Source organism: Hyla sarda, unplaced genomic scaffold (assembly GCF_029499605.1).
Source record: "Hyla sarda isolate aHylSar1 unplaced genomic scaffold, aHylSar1.hap1 scaffold_231, whole genome shotgun sequence".
Classification (NCBI taxonomy): Eukaryota; Metazoa; Chordata; class Amphibia; order Anura; family Hylidae; genus Hyla; species Hyla sarda.
This window is the reverse complement of record NW_026608991.1, coordinates 70,382-97,424: the sequence shown is the minus strand read 5'-3', so window position 1 is coordinate 97,424 and position 27,043 is coordinate 70,382. Positions and strand designations below refer to the sequence as shown.

The window sequence follows — 27,043 nt, the reverse complement described above, 5'->3', positions numbered from 1 at the left end:
ACGTCCTTTTTTAAGATGCCCAAACCCCAGATGGCAGGTACTGATGGGTCCAGGCCCAAGACCTCTGGTGCTCCATCGGGGGGCCCACCGGTGGTAGTGCTAGGGGGAGGCCATGGGGATTCCACGAAGCCCGGGCGGGTGATCGAGTTTACTGCCCGGGAAATTGAAAGACGTCGATCGACTTCCTACCTGGCTCAAGAGCCCGCCGAAACTTCTGAAGGGGGCTCACCTGTGGCGGGTGGCAGCCGACGGGCCTCGGTGGGGGCAAAAGTGGACCCAAAATTGCAGCATAAGCCAGGTACTGGCTTGGCCCAGGGTCGCCCTGCTCCGGACGAAGAGGCCCCGGTGAAAGCTCGCCGGAAGGGGAGCCAGGTGGCCAGGTCTGAGCCCGGTCCTGTTACTCCGCCTATACAGGACAGGGCCAAGAAGACAAGTGGCGCCAAACCAGGGTTTGCTGCCCCGCCAGCAGTGGACCCGGTGGGTAAAACTGGCCATCGTCGATCGATGGGGAAGTTGGAGCAACAGTCCTCAGCAACGCTTGCTGGGGAACAAGCGATGAAAACTTCCCAAGGTAGCGGCAAAGGTTCCGGAAAAGAGGCCTCACAGGCCCCTGTGCAGCAGTTCCAGTCGTCAAATGATGAAAGAAGACGCAGATCCATCAGCCGGGGGCCAGAGATTACATCGAGTGAGAGCAACACAGAGGATATGGACAGCAGTGTGACATTTAAAAGACAAAGAGAAGAAGAAGAGGAAGACATTCAAAGGAAAGCGGCGTGCCGTAGTTCGGACGAGAGCGAGCTCAGGGTCGGGGCATCATCGATCTCAAGCTCCGACCCTCAGAACATCAAGGAGCTGATGACCCCGCAGGCGGGGGATGACGGTACGCAGCTTATTATTGACTTTGATTCTCCAAGCACAGACTCTCCATAAACTATGCCTATCCCTGTAAAAATTGCCTCACTCAATGTGAGGTCCTTAAAGAGCCCTGATCGCAGGGCTGCTTTATTTTCTTATCTAGAGACATGTGACTTTGACCTTTGCCTGCTACAAGAATGTGGAATCCCTAGTAAAATGGACTATAAAGACTTAAAAGAAGACTGGAAGCTGGGCCCATCCATATGGTCCGGTGCAAATGACTGTCGTTCTGTGGGTGTTGGGCTGCTCTGCCGAGGCCAGTCCTTTTCTATTCATACAGTAACTGAGATTGTGCCTGGCAGAGCTCTTTTAATTCATCTATATTTTAATGGACTTTTAATTCGTGTTTTAAATGTGTATGCCCCTCCTGATAAACAGGAGCGGGCAGAACTATTTGAAATTTTACCACTGTTTTGTGTTGGGTCTTCCCCCCTGCTGGTGGGAGGTGATTTTAACTGCATACGTGATGGGGAACACCGGCAGGGTGGGGATATTAATCGTAAAGACCGCACTTCTTACCTGCTTAAAAATTTTATTGATGATTTTAATTTGAAAGATTGCTGGAAGGATCTCTTGCCGGAGGACCCAGGCGCCACATGGTCCAATGGAAGAGTGAGCTCCAGAATCGATTTTATTTTTTCCTCTAGAGCTTTTAAACCCCTGAAATGCACGCTCGAGCAGAATATCTTCTCTGATCATAAGCTCCTCTTGGTGGGCCTGGAGCTAGAGGGGGAGCAAAAAGCAAAAAGGGGCCTCTGGAGATTAAACACCACACTCCTAGAGGACCCTGAGATAAAAGAGGAGTTTGTGCGGACCTACCAATGCTGGCAATCACAAAGAAAACCCCACGAGCCTATGCTGCACTGGTGGGAGGGCACCAAATCTAAAATCAGATTTTTTTTTATCAAAGCAGGTAAGAAGAAGGCAAAAATGGAAAAACAGTGGTTTTATGTTCTTAACATGCGTTTAAATGTACTTTTTAAATTGAAAGAAGCTGGTATGGATGTAGAAAATGATATTTTAAACCTTAAAACTGAAATAAAACATGCCATAGAAAAGAAAGGGAAACAAATCATTTTTAACTCACATGTGCAGCACCTGGAGGAGGGCGAGAAATGTTCCCGTTTCTTTTTTAAAAAAGTGATGAATAGGAGGGATATCATCCAAAACCTTGAGGGTGAATCCACTCCAAAAGGCATGTTAGATGCAGTTTTTAACTTCTACCAGCTTCTTTTTAATAAGAAAGATCTTAATCCATCCTTTTTAGAACATGTTCTTAATTCCCTTGATTTTAAGCTAGATGTTTTAGACCAGGAGGTTTTATCCCGTGATCTTAACTTAGATGAACTTTTATTTGTTTTTAAAAGTTTTTCTAGTGGGAAGGCCCCTGGGGAAGATGGTTTACCCATCGAATTTTATTTAGCTTTTTGGGATATTTTAAAGGATGATATGGTTTTATTGTATAAAGAAACTTTTATTGTTAATGAACTTCCCCCTTCCTGGAGGAGGGGGATTGTATCATTACTTTTTAAAAAGGGTGAAAAGGATATGCTAAAAAATTGGCGCCCCATCACACTTTTAAATGTCGATTATAAAGTTTTAGCCAAGTTATTAGCTGTCCGTTTTAAACCTTTTATTCATAAATTAATTCACCCAAATCAGGTTTGTGGGGTACCTGGAAGGTCTATAGCTGAATCCCTAAATATTTTAAGAGATGTTTTATGGTATTTTAAGGATAGAAATCAAACTGTAGCAATTTTATCCTTAGACTTTGAAAAAGCCTTTGATAGGGTCTCCCATGAATACCTGTTTTTAGTTCTTAAAAAGATGGCAGTGCCTGAAACGATTTTAAGCCGAATCATGCTTTTATACCGATCCTGTTTTAGTCAAGTCTCTGTTAATGGCTTTTTAACCAGCGGTGTTCCTCTTTTATCAGGTGTCAAACAGGGCTGCCCCCTGTCCCCACTCCTTTTTATTTGCGCAATCGAACCACTGATGGCCCTCCTCAGAAAAGACCGGGTAGTAAGAGGCGTACCGATACCTGGTGGAGGAGGGACCCATCTAAAGGTGTTGGGGTACATGGATGATGTCACCATACTGTGCCCGGACTCTCCATCCATGAGGGGGGCATTGAGGAACACCAGCTATTTCTGCGAGGTCTCTGGTTTTAAGCTAAACACAGATAAATGTGACTGTTTTTATATTGGCTCCTGGGATTCATCCATCACCCCAGGAGTCACAATGCAACAGGATCAAATTAAAGTTTTAGGTATTGTTTTTAACCAGGTCAATGATGGGAGCCCTAACTGGGATTCAGCTATAGCTAAGATGGAGAAGAAGATTTTAATGTGGAATCTTAGAAACCTTACCATGGAGGGGAAGATTTTAATAATAAAGATGGTTTTACTCCCTATTATGCTATACATTGCCATGGTATTTCCTCCATCTATTTTATACATTAAAAAAGTAACTAGAATTGTTTTTTCTTTTTTATGGGGTTCAAAAATGGAGAAATTAAAGCGTGATTTTATGTACAAAAGTAAAGATAATGGCGGGAAAGATGTTCCTAACCTTTTTACTTTCTTTTACATAAAGTATTTCTGTTTCTGTTTTAAAATTATTAAATCCGATGGCATTTTTAGCTGCTTTTTAAGGTACGCTGCGGGCATGGTTTTTAAAAGATGGTTGCGCATCCCTCTGAACGCTCCGGTGCTTCTGTGTCCCCCAAAACATTATGTGGTGTTGGAAAAGACAGTCAGGCTCCTAGGTCTCCAAGATTTGGAGCCTGACATACTGGGGGACCAGAGAAAGGTATCAAAGGTCCTCAGGCGGAGTGAGGTTACCCTGGCAGTGTCCAATTTCACACAGGCAAGATCCAAAAAGGTATGGCGGAACGTGTACGGGAAGTTTCTGGCGAATGTACACAGGGATCTTGCCTGGGCAATCGTCCACCAGTGCCTCCCTACTCGTGAGTTCCAGCACAGGCGAGGACTGGTGGCGAGAGCCAAGTGCCCGAGAGATGGCTGCGGAGTGGACGAAACGGTGCTGCACATATTTTGGAACTGCCCTTTTGCACGGGAGCTTTGGAGGAAGGTAGGCCCACTTTTGAAGTGGGCCTGCGGCCTAAAAGATTTTAATCACGAATGTGTCTTTTACGGTCTTTTTAACTGCCCCAATTTTAAACAGCAGATGATCTGCTGGATGATTATTAATTGTTTTAAAAATGCCATCTGGAAAGTTAGGAACATCTTACTTTTTAAACATGATTTTATTGATGTTAAAAACTGTATAAAGCTGGCCCTGAGTGAGATGTACATCTATTACCTAAGAGACAAGAAACAGTTGGGGGCCAGCGAGGCAGCATCCATGTGGTGTCTGCCTCTATGGAACGAAATAACAGTATAATCAGTTTTTATGACATTTGTATAATGTTTTATCCTGCCATTTTTATTTTTTCTCCTTTTATTACTGGTTTTATTATTTGTATTTTAAAACTTTTGTGAACCTTTTATTATTTTGCATTTTAAATTTTGTATGGTTTCTTATTTATTCAATAAAATTTTGTTGAAACCTTATCTGTTCTTATCAGTTTAATATCTGATACGTCCCCTATCTGGGGACCATATATTAAATGGATTTTTGAGAACGGGGGCCGATTTCGAAGCTTGCTTCCGTCGCCCTATGCATTGACCCGATATGGCAGTATCTTCGGGTACAGTGCACCACCCCCTTACAGGGTTAAAAAGAAAGATTCCTACTTTCATTGCTACCTGCTTGCTGGCTAGCCAGCTAGCCAGCCCTGTGGGCCTTGCTGCTGCTGCTGCTGCAGCCAAAAAACAAAAGGTGGTGCTGCTGCTGCTTCTGCTGCTTCTGCTTGTGTCTGGCCGCTGTTGGAGCGTCCAGGCACAGGACTTCTGCTGCTGCTGACTAAATGGCCTCCTTAATTGGATCATTTGAGTAGCCAGCACACCTGTGCAGGTAGGGCATGACATGATAGGCAGCTGCCTTGATAGCGGGTGGGTGCTGAATGTTCCTAATTGACAAAATAAGATTAATGCTTATGAAGAAATATAAAATCTCATCCCTTCCCCAATATCGCGCCACACCCCTACCCCTTAATTCCCTGGTTGAACTTGATGGACATATGTCTTTTTTCGACCGTACTAACTATGTAACTATGTAACATAACATGGGGGGGTCTCCTGGCTGTTCACACAGGTGTGTCATTGCTGTACATTGACCATGCATTGCTTCTGTGGTATTGCAAAGGCAAAGACAAATGCTTCCAGCCATCCATTGCACTAATGGATTGGTCATCAGCTGGCTGTCTATGTCCCGCATCAATATAGACCAAAGTACAGAGGGTTAGGCTATGCTATAGTGCACCTACCTGATGCATCAGAAGGTGCGAGGCCCTTGCTAAATTCTGTGCACAGACTTTGAGATCTATGCTTTAGACTGTATCTAAACCTGCTCCAACATGGACTGACATTCTGGCCTACTTTCAGCCGATGCGACTTGTCTGTCGCTGAACAGTCGCTTTTTATGTATTCAGCACCTATGTATAATGTTGTAAAAATGCTCTAGAAGCTAAAGTCGCAGAAATGTCACACATATTTGGCCTGCAACTTTCTGTGCGACAAATTCAGACAGGAAAAATCAGTATAAATCCTTAGAAAATTATCCCCCAGTGTCTCCATCTGCTGGCGGTATTGAATAAGCATTGCTGCACTGATGGGGTATGCATTAGACGAAAAAAAAGAAGAAAAAGAAGAATAATACGCCCAGAAAAGAGGCGAAAAGGAGAAAAACGTAAAAAAACGTGAAAAAAAAGTAAGAGGAAGAGAAGGGAAAAAAAGGTGGAAATGGGTTTAAAAGTGATTTCGGCGGAGAAATATATATATATATATATATATATATATATATATATATATATATACGCGCACACACACACATATATATAAACGTATTCTCCGTTGAGATATTGCAGCCGCTGCTGTGTCCAGGCCCAGGAGCCTTAGCACTGTGCTGTGATGTCACTCAATACCACTGACATCACTAGGTGTAAACAACATCTCTCCTTTGCTGTGTATGTGACTATGGAGCTGTTTGGTGATGTCGTCTATTATGGCCTTCATAGAAGCAACAGGAGATTGTTGCATCCATCTAGAACCCTCAGAACTACAGTGCTATGATGTCACTCACTTCCAAAGGCCTTGCAGAGTGTAAACAACAACAACCCAGCTTTGTTGTGTATGTAACCATAGGGATTGTGATGTCACCTAGAACCTTCACAGCAGCGACAGCTTTATGAGGAGCATCAGCACTGCTCTGCCTGAGCAGAACCATCACCGCCATAGGTTGTCAAATAACCCGGATTTAACCCACACAGGTAAGTCCAATGGGGTGCAGGCATGTCCTCTATGCTTACAGCTTCCCGTGGGTGTTGGTTTGATACCGTTTGGGGACAGCCAAGGAGGCATCTGCAGGCAACAAAGGTAGGTGTGTGCTTGTGTGTGTGTTTCCTATGCAGATCCTAAGCCCAGTGTCACATGCAAGTAGGAGGAGTAAGAAGGGTTCCTGGCAAATCCGGGTTATGGATTGCATTTAAAAAGGCCCCGTGGGAGTGCAATGGGCCCCTGTCTTGCTGCTTAGCAATAATGGTATGGGTTTAGGTTCTGCTGTGTGTACTGGTGGTTGACTGCCCCCCAGCCCAGAGTGTGCATGGAAAATTGTCTGGCAGCCTCCCTGACAGCAAGCAGTGATAGTGCCCATGAAGGGGACCTTGTTGGGCCCGCCCCTTTCACGGTTATCGCTTCTCGGCCTTTTGGCTAAGATCAAGTGTAGTATCTGTTCTTATCAGTTTAATATCTGATACGTCCCCTATCTGGGGACCATATATTAAATGGATTTTTGAGAACGGGGGCCGATTTCGAAGCTTGCTTCCGTCGCCCTATGCATTGACCCGATATGGCAGTATCTTCGGGTACAGTGCACCACCCCCTTACAGGGTTAAAAAGAAAGATTCCTACTTTCATTGCTACCTGCTTGCTGGCTAGCCAGCTAGCCAGCCCTGTGGGCCTTGCTGCTGCTGCTGCTGCTGCAGCCAAAAAACAAAAGGTGGTGCTGCTGCTGCTTCTGCTGCTTCTGCTTGTGTCTGGCCGCTGTTGGAGCGTCCAGGCACAGGACTTCTGCTGCTGCTGACTAAATGGCCTCCTTAATTGGATCATTTGAGTAGCCAGCACACCTGTGCAGGTAGGGCATGACATGATAGGCAGCTGCCTTGATAGCGGGTGGGTGCTGAATGTTCCTAATTGACAAAATAAGATTAATGCTTATGAAGAAATATAAAATCTCATCCCTTCCCCAATATCGCGCCACACCCCTACCCCTTAATTCCCTGGTTGAACTTGATGGACATATGTCTTTTTTCGACCGTACTAACTATGTAACTATGTAACATAACATGGGGGGGTCTCCTGGCTGTTCACACAGGTGTGTCATTGCTGTACATTGACCATGCATTGCTTCTGTGGTATTGCAAAGGCAAAGACAAATGCTTCCAGCCATCCATTGCACTAATGGATTGGTCATCAGCTGGCTGTCTATGTCCCGCATCAATATAGACCAAAGTACAGAGGGTTAGGCTATGCTATAGTGCACCTACCTGATGCATCAGAAGGTGCGAGGCCCTTGCTAAATTCTGTGCACAGACTTTGAGATCTATGCTTTAGACTGTATCTAAACCTGCTCCAACATGGACTGACATTCTGGCCTACTTTCAGCCGATGCGACTTGTCTGTCGCTGAACAGTCGCTTTTTATGTATTCAGCACCTATGTATAATGTTGTAAAAATGCTCTAGAAGCTAAAGTCGCAGAAATGTCACACATATTTGGCCTGCAACTTTCTGTGCGACAAATTCAGACAGGAAAAATCAGTATAAATCCTTAGAAAATTATCCCCCAGTGTCTCCATCTGCTGGCGGTATTGAATAAGCATTGCTGCACTGATGGGGTATGCATTAGACGAAAAAAAAGAAGAAAAAGAAGAATAATACGCCCAGAAAAGAGGCGAAAAGGAGAAAAACGTAAAAAAACGTGAAAAAAAAGTAAGAGGAAGAGAAGGGAAAAAAAGGTGGAAATGGGTTTAAAAGTGATTTCGGCGGAGAAATATATATATATATATATATATATATATATATATATATATATATAACGCGCACACACACACATATATATAAACGTATTCTCCGTTGAGATATTGCAGCCGCTGCTGTGTCCAGGCCCAGGAGCCTTAGCACTGTGCTGTGATGTCACTCAATACCACTGACATCACTAGGTGTAAACAACATCTCTCCTTTGCTGTGTATGTGACTATGGAGCTGTTTGGTGATGTCGTCTATTATGGCCTTCATAGAAGCAACAGGAGATTGTTGCATCCATCTAGAACCCTCAGAACTACAGTGCTATGATGTCACTCACTTCCACAGGCCTTGCAGAGTGTAAACAACAACAACCCAGCTTTGTTGTGTATGTAACCATAGGGATTGTGATGTCACCTAGAACCTTCACAGCAGCGACAGCTTTATGAGGAGCATCAGCACTGCTCTGCCTGAGCAGAACCATCACCGCCATAGGTTGTCAAATAACCCGGATTTAACCCACACAGGTAAGTCCAATGGGGTGCAGGCATGTCCTCTATGCTTACAGCTTCCCGTGGGTGTTGGTTTGATACCGTTTGGGGACAGCCAAGGAGGCATCTGCAGGCAACAAAGGTAGGTGTGTGCTTGTGTGTGTGTTTCCTATGCAGATCCTAAGCCCAGTGTCACATGCAAGTAGGAGGAGTAAGAAGGGTTCCTGGCAAATCCGGGTTATGGATTGCATTTAAAAAGGCCCCGTGGGAGTGCAATGGGCCCCTGTCTTGCTGCTTAGCAATAATGGTATGGGTTTAGGTTCTGCTGTGTGTACTGGTGGTTGACTGCCCCCCAGCCCAGAGTGTGCATGGAAAATTGTCTGGCAGCCTCCCTGACAGCAAGCAGTGATAGTGCCCATGAAGGGGACCTTGTTGGGCCCGCCCCTTTCACGGTTATCGCTTCTCGGCCTTTTGGCTAAGATCAAGTGTAGTATCTGTTCTTATCAGTTTAATATCTGATACGTCCCCTATCTGGGGACCATATATTAAATGGATTTTTGAGAACGGGGGCCGATTTCGAAGCTTGCTTCCGTCGCCCTATGCATTGACCCGATATGGCAGTATCTTCGGGTACAGTGCACCACCCCCTTACAGGGTTAAAAAGAAAGATTCCTACTTTCATTGCTACCTGCTTGCTGGCTAGCCAGCTAGCCAGCCCTGTGGCTTGCTGCTTGCTGCTGCTGCTGCTGCTGCTGCAGCCAAAAAACAAAAGGTGGTGCTGCTGCTGCTTCTGCTGCTTCTGCTTGTGTCTGGCCGCTGTTGGAGCGTCCAGGCACAGGACTTCTGCTGCTGCTGACTAAATGGCCTCCTTAATTGGATCATTTGAGTAGCCAGCACACCTGTGCAGGTAGGGCATGACATGATAGGCAGCTGCCTTGATAGCGGGTGGGTGCTGAATGTTCCTAATTGACAAAATAAGATTAATGCTTATGAAGAAATATAAAATCTCATCCCTTCCCCAATATCGCGCCACACCCCTACCCCTTAATTCCCTGGTTGAACTTGATGGACATATGTCTTTTTTCGACCGTACTAACTATGTAACTATGTAACATAACATGGGGGGGTCTCCTGGCTGTTCACACAGGTGTGTCATTGCTGTACATTGACCATGCATTGCTTCTGTGGTATTGCAAAGGCAAAGACAAATGCTTCCAGCCATCCATTGCACTAATGGATTGGTCATCAGCTGGCTGTCTATGTCCCGCATCAATATAGACCAAAGTACAGAGGGTTAGGCTATGCTATAGTGCACCTACCTGATGCATCAGAAGGTGCGAGGCCCTTGCTAAATTCTGTGCACAGACTTTGAGATCTATGCTTTAGACTGTATCTAAACCTGCTCCAACATGGACTGACATTCTGGCCTACTTTCAGCCGATGCGACTTGTCTGTCGCTGAACAGTCGCTTTTTATGTATTCAGCACCTATGTATAATGTTGTAAAAATGCTCTAGAAGCTAAAGTCGCAGAAATGTCACACATATTTGGCCTGCAACTTTCTGTGCGACAAATTCAGACAGGAAAAATCAGTATAAATCCTTAGAAAATTATCCCCCAGTGTCTCCATCTGCTGGCGGTATTGAATAAGCATTGCTGCACTGATGGGGTATGCATTAGACGAAAAAAAAGAAGAAAAAGAAGAATAATACGCCCAGAAAAGAGGCGAAAAGGAGAAAAACGTAAAAAAACGTGAAAAAAAAGTAAGAGGAAGAGAAGGGAAAAAAAGGTGGAAATGGGTTTAAAAGTGATTTCGGCGGAGAAATATATATATATATATATATATATATATATATATATATATATATATATACGCGCACACACACACATATATATAAACGTATTCTCCGTTGAGATATTGCAGCCGCTGCTGTGTCCAGGCCCAGGAGCCTTAGCACTGTGCTGTGATGTCACTCAATACCACTGACATCACTAGGTGTAAACAACATCTCTCCTTTGCTGTGTATGTGACTATGGAGCTGTTTGGTGATGTCGTCTATTATGGCCTTCATAGAAGCAACAGGAGATTGTTGCATCCATCTAGAACCCTCAGAACTACAGTGCTATGATGTCACTCACTTCCACAGGCCTTGCAGAGTGTAAACAACAACAACCCAGCTTTGTTGTGTATGTAACCATAGGGATTGTGATGTCACCTAGAACCTTCACAGCAGCGACAGCTTTATGAGGAGCATCAGCACTGCTCTGCCTGAGCAGAACCATCACCGCCATAGGTTGTCAAATAACCCGGATTTAACCCACACAGGTAAGTCCAATGGGGTGCAGGCATGTCCTCTATGCTTACAGCTTCCCGTGGGTGTTGGTTTGATACCGTTTGGGGACAGCCAAGGAGGCATCTGCAGGCAACAAAGGTAGGTGTGTGCTTGTGTGTGTGTTTCCTATGCAGATCCTAAGCCCAGTGTCACATGCAAGTAGGAGGAGTAAGAAGGGTTCCTGGCAAATCCGGGTTATGGATTGCATTTAAAAAGGCCCCGTGGGAGTGCAATGGGCCCCTGTCTTGCTGCTTAGCAATAATGGTATGGGTTTAGGTTCTGCTGTGTGTACTGGTGGTTGACTGCCCCCCAGCCCAGAGTGTGCATGGAAAATTGTCTGGCAGCCTCCCTGACAGCAAGCAGTGATAGTGCCCATGAAGGGGACCTTGTTGGGCCCGCCCCTTTCACGGTTATCGCTTCTCGGCCTTTTGGCTAAGATCAAGTGTAGTATCTGTTCTTATCAGTTTAATATCTGATACGTCCCCTATCTGGGGACCATATATTAAATGGATTTTTGAGAACGGGGGCCGATTTCGAAGCTTGCTTCCGTCGCCCTATGCATTGACCCGATATGGCAGTATCTTCGGGTACAGTGCACCACCCCCTTACAGGGTTAAAAAGAAAGATTCCTACTTTCATTGCTACCTGCTTGCTGGCTAGCCAGCTAGCCAGCCCTGTGGGCCTGCTGCTGCTGCTGCTGCTGCTGCAGCCAAAAAACAAAAGGTGGTGCTGCTGCTGCTTCTGCTGCTTCTGCTTGTGTCTGGCCGCTGTTGGAGCGTCCAGGCACAGGACTTCTGCTGCTGCTGACTAAATGGCCTCCTTAATTGGATCATTTGAGTAGCCAGCACACCTGTGCAGGTAGGGCATGACATGATAGGCAGCTGCCTTGATAGCGGGTGGGTGCTGAATGTTCCTAATTGACAAAATAAGATTAATGCTTATGAAGAAATATAAAATCTCATCCCTTCCCCAATATCGCGCCACACCCCTACCCCTTAATTCCCTGGTTGAACTTGATGGACATATGTCTTTTTTCGACCGTACTAACTATGTAACTATGTAACATAACATGGGGGGGTCTCCTGGCTGTTCACACAGGTGTGTCATTGCTGTACATTGACCATGCATTGCTTCTGTGGTATTGCAAAGGCAAAGACAAATGCTTCCAGCCATCCATTGCACTAATGGATTGGTCATCAGCTGGCTGTCTATGTCCCGCATCAATATAGACCAAAGTACAGAGGGTTAGGCTATGCTATAGTGCACCTACCTGATGCATCAGAAGGTGCGAGGCCCTTGCTAAATTCTGTGCACAGACTTTGAGATCTATGCTTTAGACTGTATCTAAACCTGCTCCAACATGGACTGACATTCTGGCCTACTTTCAGCCGATGCGACTTGTCTGTCGCTGAACAGTCGCTTTTTATGTATTCAGCACCTATGTATAATGTTGTAAAAATGCTCTAGAAGCTAAAGTCGCAGAAATGTCACACATATTTGGCCTGCAACTTTCTGTGCGACAAATTCAGACAGGAAAAATCAGTATAAATCCTTAGAAAATTATCCCCCAGTGTCTCCATCTGCTGGCGGTATTGAATAAGCATTGCTGCACTGATGGGGTATGCATTAGACGAAAAAAAAGAAGAAAAAGAAGAATAATACGCCCAGAAAAGAGGCGAAAAGGAGAAAAACGTAAAAAAACGTGAAAAAAAAGTAAGAGGAAGAGAAGGGAAAAAAAGGTGGAAATGGGTTTAAAAGTGATTTCGGCGGAGAATATATATATATATATATATATATATATATATATATATATATATACGCGCACACACACACATATATATAAACGTATTCTCCGTTGAGATATTGCAGCCGCTGCTGTGTCCAGGCCCAGGAGCCTTAGCACTGTGCTGTGATGTCACTCAATACCACTGACATCACTAGGTGTAAACAACATCTCTCCTTTGCTGTGTATGTGACTATGGAGCTGTTTGGTGATGTCGTCTATTATGGCCTTCATAGAAGCAACAGGAGATTGTTGCATCCATCTAGAACCCTCAGAACTACAGTGCTATGATGTCACTCACTTCCACAGGCCTTGCAGAGTGTAAACAACAACAACCCAGCTTTGTTGTGTATGTAACCATAGGGATTGTGATGTCACCTAGAACCTTCACAGCAGCGACAGCTTTATGAGGAGCATCAGCACTGCTCTGCCTGAGCAGAACCATCACCGCCATAGGTTGTCAAATAACCCGGATTTAACCCACACAGGTAAGTCCAATGGGGTGCAGGCATGTCCTCTATGCTTACAGCTTCCCGTGGGTGTTGGTTTGATACCGTTTGGGGACAGCCAAGGAGGCATCTGCAGGCAACAAAGGTAGGTGTGTGCTTGTGTGTGTGTTTCCTATGCAGATCCTAAGCCCAGTGTCACATGCAAGTAGGAGGAGTAAGAAGGGTTCCTGGCAAATCCGGGTTATGGATTGCATTTAAAAAGGCCCCGTGGGAGTGCAATGGGCCCCTGTCTTGCTGCTTAGCAATAATGGTATGGGTTTAGGTTCTGCTGTGTGTACTGGTGGTTGACTGCCCCCCAGCCCAGAGTGTGCATGGAAAATTGTCTGGCAGCCTCCCTGACAGCAAGCAGTGATAGTGCCCATGAAGGGGACCTTGTTGGGCCCGCCCCTTTCACGGTTATCGCTTCTCGGCCTTTTGGCTAAGATCAAGTGTAGTATCTGTTCTTATCAGTTTAATATCTGATACGTCCCCTATCTGGGGACCATATATTAAATGGATTTTTGAGAACGGGGGCCGATTTCGAAGCTTGCTTCCGTCGCCCTATGCATTGACCCGATATGGCAGTATCTTCGGGTACAGTGCACCACCCCCTTACAGGGTTAAAAAGAAAGATTCCTACTTTCATTGCTACCTGCTTGCTGGCTAGCCAGCTAGCCAGCCCTGTGGGCCTTGCTGCTGCTGCTGCTGCTGCAGCAGCCAAAAAACAAAAGGTGGTGCTGCTGCTGCTTCTGCTGCTTCTGCTTGTGTCTGGCCGCTGTTGGAGCGTCCAGGCACAGGACTTCTGCTGCTGCTGACTAAATGGCCTCCTTAATTGGATCATTTGAGTAGCCAGCACACCTGTGCAGGTAGGGCATGACATGATAGGCAGCTGCCTTGATAGCGGGTGGGTGCTGAATGTTCCTAATTGACAAAATAAGATTAATGCTTATGAAGAAATATAAAATCTCATCCCTTCCCCAATATCGCGCCACACCCCTACCCCTTAATTCCCTGGTTGAACTTGATGGACATATGTCTTTTTTCGACCGTACTAACTATGTAACTATGTAACATAACATGGGGGGGTCTCCTGGCTGTTCACACAGGTGTGTCATTGCTGTACATTGACCATGCATTGCTTCTGTGGTATTGCAAAGGCAAAGACAAATGCTTCCAGCCATCCATTGCACTAATGGATTGGTCATCAGCTGGCTGTCTATGTCCCGCATCAATATAGACCAAAGTACAGAGGGTTAGGCTATGCTATAGTGCACCTACCTGATGCATCAGAAGGTGCGAGGCCCTTGCTAAATTCTGTGCACAGACTTTGAGATCTATGCTTTAGACTGTATCTAAACCTGCTCCAACATGGACTGACATTCTGGCCTACTTTCAGCCGATGCGACTTGTCTGTCGCTGAACAGTCGCTTTTTATGTATTCAGCACCTATGTATAATGTTGTAAAAATGCTCTAGAAGCTAAAGTCGCAGAAATGTCACACATATTTGGCCTGCAACTTTCTGTGCGACAAATTCAGACAGGAAAAATCAGTATAAATCCTTAGAAAATTATCCCCCAGTGTCTCCATCTGCTGGCGGTATTGAATAAGCATTGCTGCACTGATGGGGTATGCATTAGACGAAAAAAAAGAAGAAAAAGAAGAATAAGAAGAATAATACGCCCAGAAAAGAGGCGAAAAGGAGAAAAACGTAAAAAAACGTGAAAAAAAAGTAAGAGGAAGAGAAGGGAAAAAAAGGTGGAAATGGGTTTAAAAGTGATTTCGGCGGAGAAATATATATATATATATATATATATATATATATATATATATACGCGCACACACACACATATATATAAACGTATTCTCCGTTGAGATATTGCAGCCGCTGCTGTGTCCAGGCCCAGGAGCCTTAGCACTGTGCTGTGATGTCACTCAATACCACTGACATCACTAGGTGTAAACAACATCTCTCCTTTGCTGTGTATGTGACTATGGAGCTGTTTGGTGATGTCGTCTATTATGGCCTTCATAGAAGCAACAGGAGATTGTTGCATCCATCTAGAACCCTCAGAACTACAGTGCTATGATGTCACTCACTTCCACAGGCCTTGCAGAGTGTAAACAACAACAACCCAGCTTTGTTGTGTATGTAACCATAGGGATTGTGATGTCACCTAGAACCTTCACAGCAGCGACAGCTTTATGAGGAGCATCAGCACTGCTCTGCCTGAGCAGAACCATCACCGCCATAGGTTGTCAAATAACCCGGATTTAACCCACACAGGTAAGTCCAATGGGGTGCAGGCATGTCCTCTATGCTTACAGCTTCCCGTGGGTGTTGGTTTGATACCGTTTGGGGACAGCCAAGGAGGCATCTGCAGGCAACAAAGGTAGGTGTGTGCTTGTGTGTGTGTTTCCTATGCAGATCCTAAGCCCAGTGTCACATGCAAGTAGGAGGAGTAAGAAGGGTTCCTGGCAAATCCGGGTTATGGATTGCATTTAAAAAGGCCCCGTGGGAGTGCAATGGGCCCCTGTCTTGCTGCTTAGCAATAATGGTATGGGTTTAGGTTCTGCTGTGTGTACTGGTGGTTGACTGCCCCCCAGCCCAGAGTGTGCATGGAAAATTGTCTGGCAGCCTCCCTGACAGCAAGCAGTGATAGTGCCCATGAAGGGGACCTTGTTGGGCCCGCCCCTTTCACGGTTATCGCTTCTCGGCCTTTTGGCTAAGATCAAGTGTAGTATCTGTTCTTATCAGTTTAATATCTGATACGTCCCCTATCTGGGGACCATATATTAAATGGATTTTTGAGAACGGGGGCCGATTTCGAAGCTTGCTTCCGTCGCCCTATGCATTGACCCGATATGGCAGTATCTTCGGGTACAGTGCACCACCCCCTTACAGGGTTAAAAAGAAAGATTCCTACTTTCATTGCTACCTGCTTGCTGGCTAGCCAGCTAGCCAGCCCTGTGGGCCTTGCTGCTGCTGCTGCAGCCAAAAAACAAAAGGTGGTGCTGCTGCTGCTTCTGCTGCTTCTGCTTGTGTCTGGCCGCTGTTGGAGCGTCCAGGCACAGGACTTCTGCTGCTGCTGACTAAATGGCCTCCTTAATTGGATCATTTGAGTAGCCAGCACACCTGTGCAGGTAGGGCATGACATGATAGGCAGCTGCCTTGATAGCGGGTGGGTGCTGAATGTTCCTAATTGACAAAATAAGATTAATGCTTATGAAGAAATATAAAATCTCATCCCTTCCCCAATATCGCGCCACACCCCTACCCCTTAATTCCCTGGTTGAACTTGATGGACATATGTCTTTTTTCGACCGTACTAACTATGTAACTATGTAACATAACATGGGGGGGTCTCCTGGCTGTTCACACAGGTGTGTCATTGCTGTACATTGACCATGCATTGCTTCTGTGGTATTGCAAAGGCAAAGACAAATGCTTCCAGCCATCCATTGCACTAATGGATTGGTCATCAGCTGGCTGTCTATGTCCCGCATCAATATAGACCAAAGTACAGAGGGTTAGGCTATGCTATAGTGCACCTACCTGATGCATCAGAAGGTGCGAGGCCCTTGCTAAATTCTGTGCACAGACTTTGAGATCTATGCTTTAGACTGTATCTAAACCTGCTCCAACATGGACTGACATTCTGGCCTACTTTCAGCCGATGCGACTTGTCTGTCGCTGAACAGTCGCTTTTTATGTATTCAGCACCTATGTATAATGTTGTAAAAATGCTCTAGAAGCTAAAGTCGCAGAAATGTCACACATATTTGGCCTGCAACTTTCTGTGCGACAAATTCAGACAGGAAAAATCAGTATAAATCCTTAGAAAATTATCCCCCAGTGTCTCCATCTGCTGGCGGTATTGAATAAGCATTGCTGCACTGATGGGGTATGCATTAGACGAAAAAAAAGAAGAAAAAGAAGAATAATACGCCCAGAAAAGAGGCGAAAAGGAGAAAAACGTAAAAAAACGTGAAAAAAAAGTAAGAGGAAGAGAAGGGAAAAAAAGGTGGAAATGGGTTTAAAAGTGATTTCGGCGGAGAAATATATATATATATATATATATATATATATATATATATATATACGCGCACACACACACATATATATATAAACGTATTCTCCGTTGAGATATTGCAGCCGCTGCTGTGTCCAGGCCCAGGAGCCTTAGCACTGTGCTGTGATGTCACTCAATACCACTGACATCACTAGGTGTAAACAACATCTCTCCTTTGCTGTGTATGTGACTATGGAGCTGTTTGGTGATGTCGTCTATTATGGCCTTCATAGAAGCAACAGGAGATTGTTGCATCCATCTAGAACCCTCAGAACTACAGTGCTATGATGTCACTCACTTCCACAGGCCTTGCAGAGTGTAAACAACAACAACCCAGCTTTGTTGTGTATGTAACCATAGGGATTGTGATGTCACCTAGAACCTTCACAGCAGCGACAGCTTTATGAGGAGCATCAGCACTGCTCTGCCTGAGCAGAACCATCACCGCCATAGGTTGTCAAATAACCCGGATTTAACCCACACAGGTAAGTCCAATGGGGTGCAGGCATGTCCTCTATGCTTACAGCTTCCCGTGGGTGTTGGTTTGATACCGTTTGGGGACAGCCAAGGAGGCATCTGCAGGCAACAAAGGTAGGTGTGTGCTTGTGTGTGTGTTTCCTATGCAGATCCTAAGCCCAGTGTCACATGCAAGTAGGAGGAGTAAGAAGGGTTCCTGGCAAATCCGGGTTATGGATTGCATTTAAAAAGGCCCCGTGGGAGTGCAATGGGCCCCTGTCTTGCTGCTTAGCAATAATGGTATGGGTTTAGGTTCTGCTGTGTGTACTGGTGGTTGACTGCCCCCCAGCCCAGAGTGTGCATGGAAAATTGTCTGGCAGCCTCCCTGACAGCAAGCAGTGATAGTGCCCATGAAGGGGACCTTGTTGGGCCCGCCCCTTTCACGGTTATCGCTTCTCGGCCTTTTGGCTAAGATCAAGTGTAGTATCTGTTCTTATCAGTTTAATATCTGATACGTCCCCTATCTGGGGACCATATATTAAATGGATTTTTGAGAACGGGGGCCGATTTCGAAGCTTGCTTCCGTCGCCCTATGCATTGACCCGATATGGCAGTATCTTCGGGTACAGTGCACCACCCCCTTACAGGGTTAAAAAGAAAGATTCCTACTTTCATTGCTACCTGCTTGCTGGCTAGCCAGCTAGCCAGCCCTGTGGGCCTTGCTGCTGCTGCTGCTGCAGCCAAAAAACAAAAGGTGGTGCTGCTGCTGCTTCTGCTGCTTCTGCTTGTGTCTGGCCGCTGTTGGAGCGTCCAGGCACAGGACTTCTGCTGCTGCTGACTAAATGGCCTCCTTAATTGGATCATTTGAGTAGCCAGCACACCTGTGCAGGTAGGGCATGACATGATAGGCAGCTGCCTTGATAGCGGGTGGGTGCTGAATGTTCCTAATTGACAAAATAAGATTAATGCTTATGAAGAAATATAAAATCTCATCCCTTCCCCAATATCGCGCCACACCCCTACCCCTTAATTCCCTGGTTGAACTTGATGGACATATGTCTTTTTTCGACCGTACTAACTATGTAACTATGTAACATAACATGGGGGGGTCTCCTGGCTGTTCACACAGGTGTGTCATTGCTGTACATTGACCATGCATTGCTTCTGTGGTATTGCAAAGGCAAAGACAAATGCTTCCAGCCATCCATTGCACTAATGGATTGGTCATCAGCTGGCTGTCTATGTCCCGCATCAATATAGACCAAAGTACAGAGGGTTAGGCTATGCTATAGTGCACCTACCTGATGCATCAGAAGGTGCGAGGCCCTTGCTAAATTCTGTGCACAGACTTTGAGATCTATGCTTTAGACTGTATCTAAACCTGCTCCAACATGGACTGACATTCTGGCCTACTTTCAGCCGATGCGACTTGTCTGTCGCTGAACAGTCGCTTTTTATGTATTCAGCACCTATGTATAATGTTGTAAAAATGCTCTAGAAGCTAAAGTCGCAGAAATGTCACACATATTTGGCCTGCAACTTTCTGTGCGACAAATTCAGACAGGAAAAATCAGTATAAATCCTTAGAAAATTATCCCCCAGTGTCTCCATCTGCTGGCGGTATTGAATAAGCATTGCTGCACTGATGGGGTATGCATTAGACGAAAAAAAAGAAGAAAAAGAAGAATAATACGCCCAGAAAAGAGGCGAAAAGGAGAAAAACGTAAAAAAACGTGAAAAAAAAGTAAGAGGAAGAGAAGGGAAAAAAAGGTGGAAATGGGTTTAAAAGTGATTTCGGCGGAGAAATATATATATATATATATATATATATATATATATATATATATATACGCGCACACACACACATATATATAAACGTATTCTCAGTTGAGATATTGCAGCCGCTGCTGTGTCCAGGCCCAGGAGCCTTAGCACTGTGCTGTGATGTCACTCAATACCACTGACATCACTAGGTGTAAACAACATCTCTCCTTTGCTGTGTATGTGACTATGGAGCTGTTTGGTGATGTCGTCTATTATGGCCTTCATAGAAGCAACAGGAGATTGTTGCATCCATCTAGAACCCTCAGAACTACAGTGCTATGATGTCACTCACTTCCACAGGCCTTGCAGAGTGTAAACAACAACAACCCAGCTTTGTTGTGTATGTAACCATAGGGATTGTGATGTCACCTAGAACCTTCACAGCAGCGACAGCTTTATGAGGAGCATCAGCACTGCTCTGCCTGAGCAGAACCATCACCGCCATAGGTTGTCAAATAACCCGGATTTAACCCACACAGGTAAGTCCAATGGGGTGCAGGCATGTCCTCTATGCTTACAGCTTCCCGTGGGTGTTGGTTTGATACCGTTTGGGGACAGCCAAGGAGGCATCTGCAGGCAACAAAGGTAGGTGTGTGCTTGTGTGTGTGTTTCCTATGCAGATCCTAAGCCCAGTGTCACATGCAAGTAGGAGGAGTAAGAAGGGTTCCTGGCAAATCCGGGTTATGGATTGCATTTAAAAAGGCCCCGTGGGAGTGCAATGGGCCCCTGTCTTGCTGCTTAGCAATAATGGTATGGGTTTAGGTTCTGCTGTGTGTACTGGTGGTTGACTGCCCCCCAGCCCAGAGTGTGCATGGAAAATTGTCTGGCAGCCTCCCTGACAGCAAGCAGTGATAGTGCCCATGAAGGGGACCTTGTTGGGCCCGCCCCTTTCACGGTTATCGCTTCTCGGCCTTTTGGCTAAGATCAAGTGTAGTATCTGTTCTTATCAGTTTAATATCTGATACGTCCCCTATCTGGGGACCATATATTAAATGGATTTTTGAGAACGGGGGCCGATTTCGAAGCTTGCTTCCGTCGCCCTATGCATTGACCCGATATGGCAGTATCTTCGGGTACAGTGCACCACCCCCTTACAGGGTTAAAAAGAAAGATTCCTACTTTCATTGCTACCTGCTTGCTGGCTAGCCAGCTAGCCAGCCCTGTGGGCCTTGCTGCTGCTGCTGCAGCCAAAAAACAAAAGGTGGTGCTGCTGCTGCTTCTGCTGCTTCTGCTTGTGTCTGGCCGCTGTTGGAGCGTCCAGGCACAGGACTTCTGCTGCTGCTGACTAAATGGCCTCCTTAATTGGATCATTTGAGTAGCCAGCACACCTGTGCAGGTAGGGCATGACATGATAGGCAGCTGCCTTGATAGCGGGTGGGTGCTGAATGTTCCTAATTGACAAAATAAGATTAATGCTTATGAAGAAATATAAAATCTCATCCCTTCCCCAATATCGCGCCACACCCCTACCCCTTAATTCCCTGGTTGAACTTGATGGACATATGTCTTTTTTCGACCGTACTAACTATGTAACTATGTAACATAACATGGGGGGGTCTCCTGGCTGTTCACACAGGTGTGTCATTGCTGTACATTGACCATGCATTGCTTCTGTGGTATTGCAAAGGCAAAGACAAATGCTTCCAGCCATCCATTGCACTAATGGATTGGTCATCAGCTGGCTGTCTATGTCCCGCATCAATATAGACCAAAGTACAGAGGGTTAGGCTATGCTATAGTGCACCTACCTGATGCATCAGAAGGTGCGAGGCCCTTGCTAAATTCTGTGCACAGACTTTGAGATCTATGCTTTAGACTGTATCTAAACCTGCTCCAACATGGACTGACATTCTGGCCTACTTTCAGCCGATGCGACTTGTCTGTCGCTGAACAGTCGCTTTTTATGTATTCAGCACCTATGTATAATGTTGTAAAAATGCTCTAGAAGCTAAAGTCGCAGAAATGTCACACATATTTGGCCTGCAACTTTCTGTGCGACAAATTCAGACAGGAAAAATCAGTATAAATCCTTAGAAAATTATCCCCCAGTGTCTCCATCTGCTGGCGGTATTGAATAAGCATTGCTGCACTGATGGGGTATGCATTAGACGAAAAAAAAGAAGAAAAAGAAGAATAATACGCCCAGAAAAGAGGCGAAAAGGAGAAAAACGTAAAAAAACGTGAAAAAAAAGTAAGAGGAAGAGAAGGGAAAAAAAGGTGGAAATGGGTTTAAAAGTGATTTCGGCGGAGAAATATATATATATATATATATATATATATATATATATATATATATATACGCGCACACACACACATATATATAAACGTATTCTCAGTTGAGATATTGCAGCCGCTGCTGTGTCCAGGCCCAGGAGCCTTAGCACTGTGCTGTGATGTCACTCAATACCACTGACATCACTAGGTGTAAACAACATCTCTCCTTTGCTGTGTATGTGACTATGGAGCTGTTTGGTGATGTCGTCTATTATGGCCTTCATAGAAGCAACAGGAGATTGTTGCATCCATCTAGAACCCTCAGAACTACAGTGCTATGATGTCACTCACTTCCACAGGCCTTGCAGAGTGTAAACAACAACAACCCAGCTTTGTTGTGTATGTAACCATAGGGATTGTGATGTCACCTAGAACCTTCACAGCAGCGACAGCTTTATGAGGAGCATCAGCACTGCTCTGCCTGAGCAGAACCATCACCGCCATAGGTTGTCAAATAACCCGGATTTAACCCACACAGGTAAGTCCAATGGGGTGCAGGCATGTCCTCTATGCTTACAGCTTCCCGTGGGTGTTGGTTTGATACCGTTTGGGGACAGCCAAGGAGGCATCTGCAGGCAACAAAGGTAGGTGTGTGCTTGTGTGTGTGTTTCCTATGCAGATCCTAAGCCCAGTGTCACATGCAAGTAGGAGGAGTAAGAAGGGTTCCTGGCAAATCCGGGTTATGGATTGCATTTAAAAAGGCCCCGTGGGAGTGCAATGGGCCCCTGTCTTGCTGCTTAGCAATAATGGTATGGGTTTAGGTTCTGCTGTGTGTACTGGTGGTTGACTGCCCCCCAGCCCAGAGTGTGCATGGAAAATTGTCTGGCAGCCTCCCTGACAGCAAGCAGTGATAGTGCCCATGAAGGGGACCTTGTTGGGCCCGCCCCTTTCACGGTTATCGCTTCTCGGCCTTTTGGCTAAGATCAAGTGTAGTATCTGTTCTTATCAGTTTAATATCTGATACGTCCCCTATCTGGGGACCATATATTAAATGGATTTTTGAGAACGGGGGCCGATTTCGAAGCTTGCTTCCGTCGCCCTATGCATTGACCCGATATGGCAGTATCTTCGGGTACAGTGCACCACCCCCTTACAGGGTTAAAAAGAAAGATTCCTACTTTCATTGCTACCTGCTTGCTGGCTAGCCAGCTAGCCAGCCCTGTGGGCCTTGCTGCTGCTGCTGCTGCTGCAGCAGCCAAAAAACAAAAGGTGGTGCTGCTGCTGCTTCTGCTGCTTCTGCTTGTGTCTGGCCGCTGTTGGAGCGTCCAGGCACAGGACTTCTGCTGCTGCTGACTAAATGGCCTCCTTAATTGGATCATTTGAGTAGCCAGCACACCTGTGCAGGTAGGGCATGACATGATAGGCAGCTGCCTTGATAGCGGGTGGGTGCTGAATGTTCCTAATTGACAAAATAAGATTAATGCTTATGAAGAAATATAAAATCTCATCCCTTCCCCAATATCGCGCCACACCCCTACCCCTTAATTCCCTGGTTGAACTTGATGGACATATGTCTTTTTTCGACCGTACTAACTATGTAACTATGTAACATAACATGGGGGGGTCTCCTGGCTGTTCACACAGGTGTGTCATTGCTGTACATTGACCATGCATTGCTTCTGTGGTATTGCAAAGGCAAAGACAAATGCTTCCAGCCATCCATTGCACTAATGGATTGGTCATCAGCTGGCTGTCTATGTCCCGCATCAATATAGACCAAAGTACAGAGGGTTAGGCTATGCTATAGTGCACCTACCTGATGCATCAGAAGGTGCGAGGCCCTTGCTAAATTCTGTGCACAGACTTTGAGATCTATGCTTTAGACTGTATCTAAACCTGCTCCAACATGGACTGACATTCTGGCCTACTTTCAGCCGATGCGACTTGTCTGTCGCTGAACAGTCGCTTTTTATGTATTCAGCACCTATGTATAATGTTGTAAAAATGCTCTAGAAGCTAAAGTCGCAGAAATGTCACACATATTTGGCCTGCAACTTTCTGTGCGACAAATTCAGACAGGAAAAATCAGTATAAATCCTTAGAAAATTATCCCCCAGTGTCTCCATCTGCTGGCGGTATTGAATAAGCAGTGCTGCACTGATGGGGTATGCATTAGACGAAAAAAAAGAAGAAAAAGAAGAATAATACGCCCAGAAAAGAGGCGAAAAGGAGAAAAACGTAAAAAAACGTGAAAAAAAAGTAAGAGGAAGAGAAGGGAAAAAAAGGTGGAAATGGGTTTAAAAGTGATTTCGGCGGAGAAATATATATATATATATATATATATATATATATATATATATATATATATACGCGCACACACACACATATATATAAACGTATTCTCCGTTGAGATATTGCAGCCGCTGCTGTGTCCAGGCCCAGGAGCCTTAGCACTGTGCTGTGATGTCACTCAATACCACTGACATCACTAGGTGTAAACAACATCTCTCCTTTGCTGTGTATGTGACTATGGAGCTGTTTGGTGATGTCGTCTATTATGGCCTTCATAGAAGCAACAGGAGATTGTTGCATCCATCTAGAACCCTCAGAACTACAGTGCTATGATGTCACTCACTTCCACAGGCCTTGCAGAGTGTAAACAACAACAACCCAGCTTTGTTGTGTATGTAACCATAGGGATTGTGATGTCACCTAGAACCTTCACAGCAGCGACAGCTTTATGAGGAGCATCAGCACTGCTCTGCCTGAGCAGAACCATCACCGCCATAGGTTGTCAAATAACCCGGATTTAACCCACACAGGTAAGTCCAATGGGGTGCAGGCATGTCCTCTATGCTTACAGCTTCCCGTGGGTGTTGGTTTGATACCGTTTGGGGACAGCCAAGGAGGCATCTGCAGGCAACAAAGGTAGGTGTGTGCTTGTGTGTGTGTTTCCTATGCAGATCCTAAGCCCAGTGTCACATGCAAGTAGGAGGAGTAAGAAGGGTTCCTGGCAAATCCGGGTTATGGATTGCATTTAAAAAGGCCCCGTGGGAGTGCAATGGGCCCCTGTCTTGCTGCTTAGCAATAATGGTATGGGTTTAGGTTCTGCTGTGTGTACTGGTGGTTGACTGCCCCCCAGCCCAGAGTGTGCATGGAAAATTGTCTGGCAGCCTCCCTGACAGCAAGCAGTGATAGTGCCCATGAAGGGGACCTTGTTGGGCCCGCCCCTTTCACGGTTATCGCTTCTCGGCCTTTTGGCTAAGATCAAGTGTAGTATCTGTTCTTATCAGTTTAATATCTGATACGTCCCCTATCTGGGGACCATATATTAAATGGATTTTTGAGAACGGGGGCCGATTTCGAAGCTTGCTTCCGTCGCCCTATGCATTGACCCGATATGGCAGTATCTTCGGGTACAGTGCACCACCCCCTTACAGGGTTAAAAAGAAAGATTCCTACTTTCATTGCTACCTGCTTGCTGGCTAGCCAGCTAGCCAGCCCTGTGGGCCTTGCTGCTGCTGCTGCAGCCAAAAAACAAAAGGTGGTGCTGCTGCTGCTTCTGCTGCTTCTGCTTGTGTCTGGCCGCTGTTGGAGCGTCCAGGCACAGGACTTCTGCTGCTGCTGACTAAATGGCCTCCTTAATTGGATCATTTGAGTAGCCAGCACACCTGTGCAGGTAGGGCATGACATGATAGGCAGCTGCCTTGATAGCGGGTGGGTGCTGAATGTTCCTAATTGACAAAATAAGATTAATGCTTATGAAGAAATATAAAATCTCATCCCTTCCCCAATATCGCGCCACACCCCTACCCCTTAATTCCCTGGTTGAACTTGATGGACATATGTCTTTTTTCGACCGTACTAACTATGTAACTATGTAACATAACATGGGGGGGTCTCCTGGCTGTTCACACAGGTGTGTCATTGCTGTACATTGACCATGCATTGCTTCTGTGGTATTGCAAAGGCAAAGACAAATGCTTCCAGCCATCCATTGCACTAATGGATTGGTCATCAGCTGGCTGTCTATGTCCCGCATCAATATAGACCAAAGTACAGAGGGTTAGGCTATGCTATAGTGCACCTACCTGATGCATCAGAAGGTGCGAGGCCCTTGCTAAATTCTGTGCACAGACTTTGAGATCTATGCTTTAGACTGTATCTAAACCTGCTCCAACATGGACTGACATTCTGGCCTACTTTCAGCCGATGCGACTTGTCTGTCGCTGAACAGTCGCTTTTTATGTATTCAGCACCTATGTATAATGTTGTAAAAATGCTCTAGAAGCTAAAGTCGCAGAAATGTCACACATATTTGGCCTGCAACTTTCTGTGCGACAAATTCAGACAGGAAAAATCAGTATAAATCCTTAGAAAATTATCCCCCAGTGTCTCCATCTGCTGGCGGTATTGAATAAGCATTGCTGCACTGATGGGGTATGCATTAGACGAAAAAAAAGAAGAAAAAGAAGAATAATACGCCCAGAAAAGAGGCGAAAAGGAGAAAAACGTAAAAAAACGTGAAAAAAAAGTAAGAGGAAGAGAAGGGAAAAAAAGGTGGAAATGGGTTTAAAAGTGATTTCGGCGGAGAAATATATATATATATATATATATATATATATATATATACGCGCACACACACACATATATATAAACGTATTCTCAGTTGAGATATTGCAGCCGCTGCTGTGTCCAGGCCCAGGAGCCTTAGCACTGTGCTGTGATGTCACTCAATACCACTGACATCACTAGGTGTAAACAACATCTCTCCTTTGCTGTGTATGTGACTATGGAGCTGTTTGGTGATGTCGTCTATTATGGCCTTCATAGAAGCAACAGGAGATTGTTGCATCCATCTAGAACCCTCAGAACTACAGTGCTATGATGTCACTCACTTCCACAGGCCTTGCAGAGTGTAAACAACAACAACCCAGCTTTGTTGTGTATGTAACCATAGGGATTGTGATGTCACCTAGAACCTTCACAGCAGCGACAGCTTTATGAGGAGCATCAGCACTGCTCTGCCTGAGCAGAACCATCACCGCCATAGGTTGTCAAATAACCCGGATTTAACCCACACAGGTAAGTCCAATGGGGTGCAGGCATGTCCTCTATGCTTACAGCTTCCCGTGGGTGTTGGTTTGATACCGTTTGGGGACAGCCAAGGAGGCATCTGCAGGCAACAAAGGTAGGTGTGTGCTTGTGTGTGTGTTTCCTATGCAGATCCTAAGCCCAGTGTCACATGCAAGTAGGAGGAGTAAGAAGGGTTCCTGGCAAATCCGGGTTATGGATTGCATTTAAAAAGGCCCCGTGGGAGTGCAAT

General features: G+C 45.5%; 10 non-coding genes across 10 annotated transcripts; all 10 read left to right on the top strand.

Moving 5' to 3' along the window:
- Window positions 1-4,457: 4,457 nt before the first annotated feature.
- Window positions 4,458-4,643, top strand: LOC130322172 (U2 spliceosomal RNA). Its single transcript, XR_008867752.1, has one exon. It is a non-coding gene; the product is annotated as a U2 spliceosomal RNA (small nuclear RNA).
- Window positions 4,644-6,726: 2,083 nt separating this feature from the next.
- Window positions 6,727-6,917, top strand: LOC130322232 (U2 spliceosomal RNA). The gene has a single exon (XR_008867784.1). It is a non-coding gene; the product is annotated as a U2 spliceosomal RNA (small nuclear RNA).
- A 2,087-nt stretch (window positions 6,918-9,004) lies between these two features.
- LOC130322231 (U2 spliceosomal RNA) lies at window positions 9,005-9,195 on the top strand. The gene has a single exon (XR_008867783.1). It is a non-coding gene; the product is annotated as a U2 spliceosomal RNA (small nuclear RNA).
- Window positions 9,196-11,293: 2,098 nt separating this feature from the next.
- LOC130322230 (U2 spliceosomal RNA) lies at window positions 11,294-11,484 on the top strand. The gene has a single exon (XR_008867782.1). It is a non-coding gene; the product is annotated as a U2 spliceosomal RNA (small nuclear RNA).
- A 2,087-nt stretch (window positions 11,485-13,571) lies between these two features.
- On the top strand, window positions 13,572-13,762 carry LOC130322229 (U2 spliceosomal RNA). The gene has a single exon (XR_008867781.1). It is a non-coding gene; the product is annotated as a U2 spliceosomal RNA (small nuclear RNA).
- Window positions 13,763-15,856: 2,094 nt separating this feature from the next.
- LOC130322228 (U2 spliceosomal RNA) lies at window positions 15,857-16,047 on the top strand. The gene has a single exon (XR_008867780.1). It is a non-coding gene; the product is annotated as a U2 spliceosomal RNA (small nuclear RNA).
- A 2,080-nt stretch (window positions 16,048-18,127) lies between these two features.
- On the top strand, window positions 18,128-18,318 carry LOC130322226 (U2 spliceosomal RNA). The gene has a single exon (XR_008867779.1). It is a non-coding gene; the product is annotated as a U2 spliceosomal RNA (small nuclear RNA).
- Window positions 18,319-20,401: 2,083 nt separating this feature from the next.
- Window positions 20,402-20,592, top strand: LOC130322225 (U2 spliceosomal RNA). Its single transcript, XR_008867778.1, has one exon. It is a non-coding gene; the product is annotated as a U2 spliceosomal RNA (small nuclear RNA).
- A 2,082-nt stretch (window positions 20,593-22,674) lies between these two features.
- LOC130322224 (U2 spliceosomal RNA) lies at window positions 22,675-22,865 on the top strand. Its single transcript, XR_008867777.1, has one exon. It is a non-coding gene; the product is annotated as a U2 spliceosomal RNA (small nuclear RNA).
- Window positions 22,866-24,958: 2,093 nt separating this feature from the next.
- Window positions 24,959-25,149, top strand: LOC130322223 (U2 spliceosomal RNA). The gene has a single exon (XR_008867776.1). It is a non-coding gene; the product is annotated as a U2 spliceosomal RNA (small nuclear RNA).
- Window positions 25,150-27,043: the final 1,894 nt, after the last annotated feature.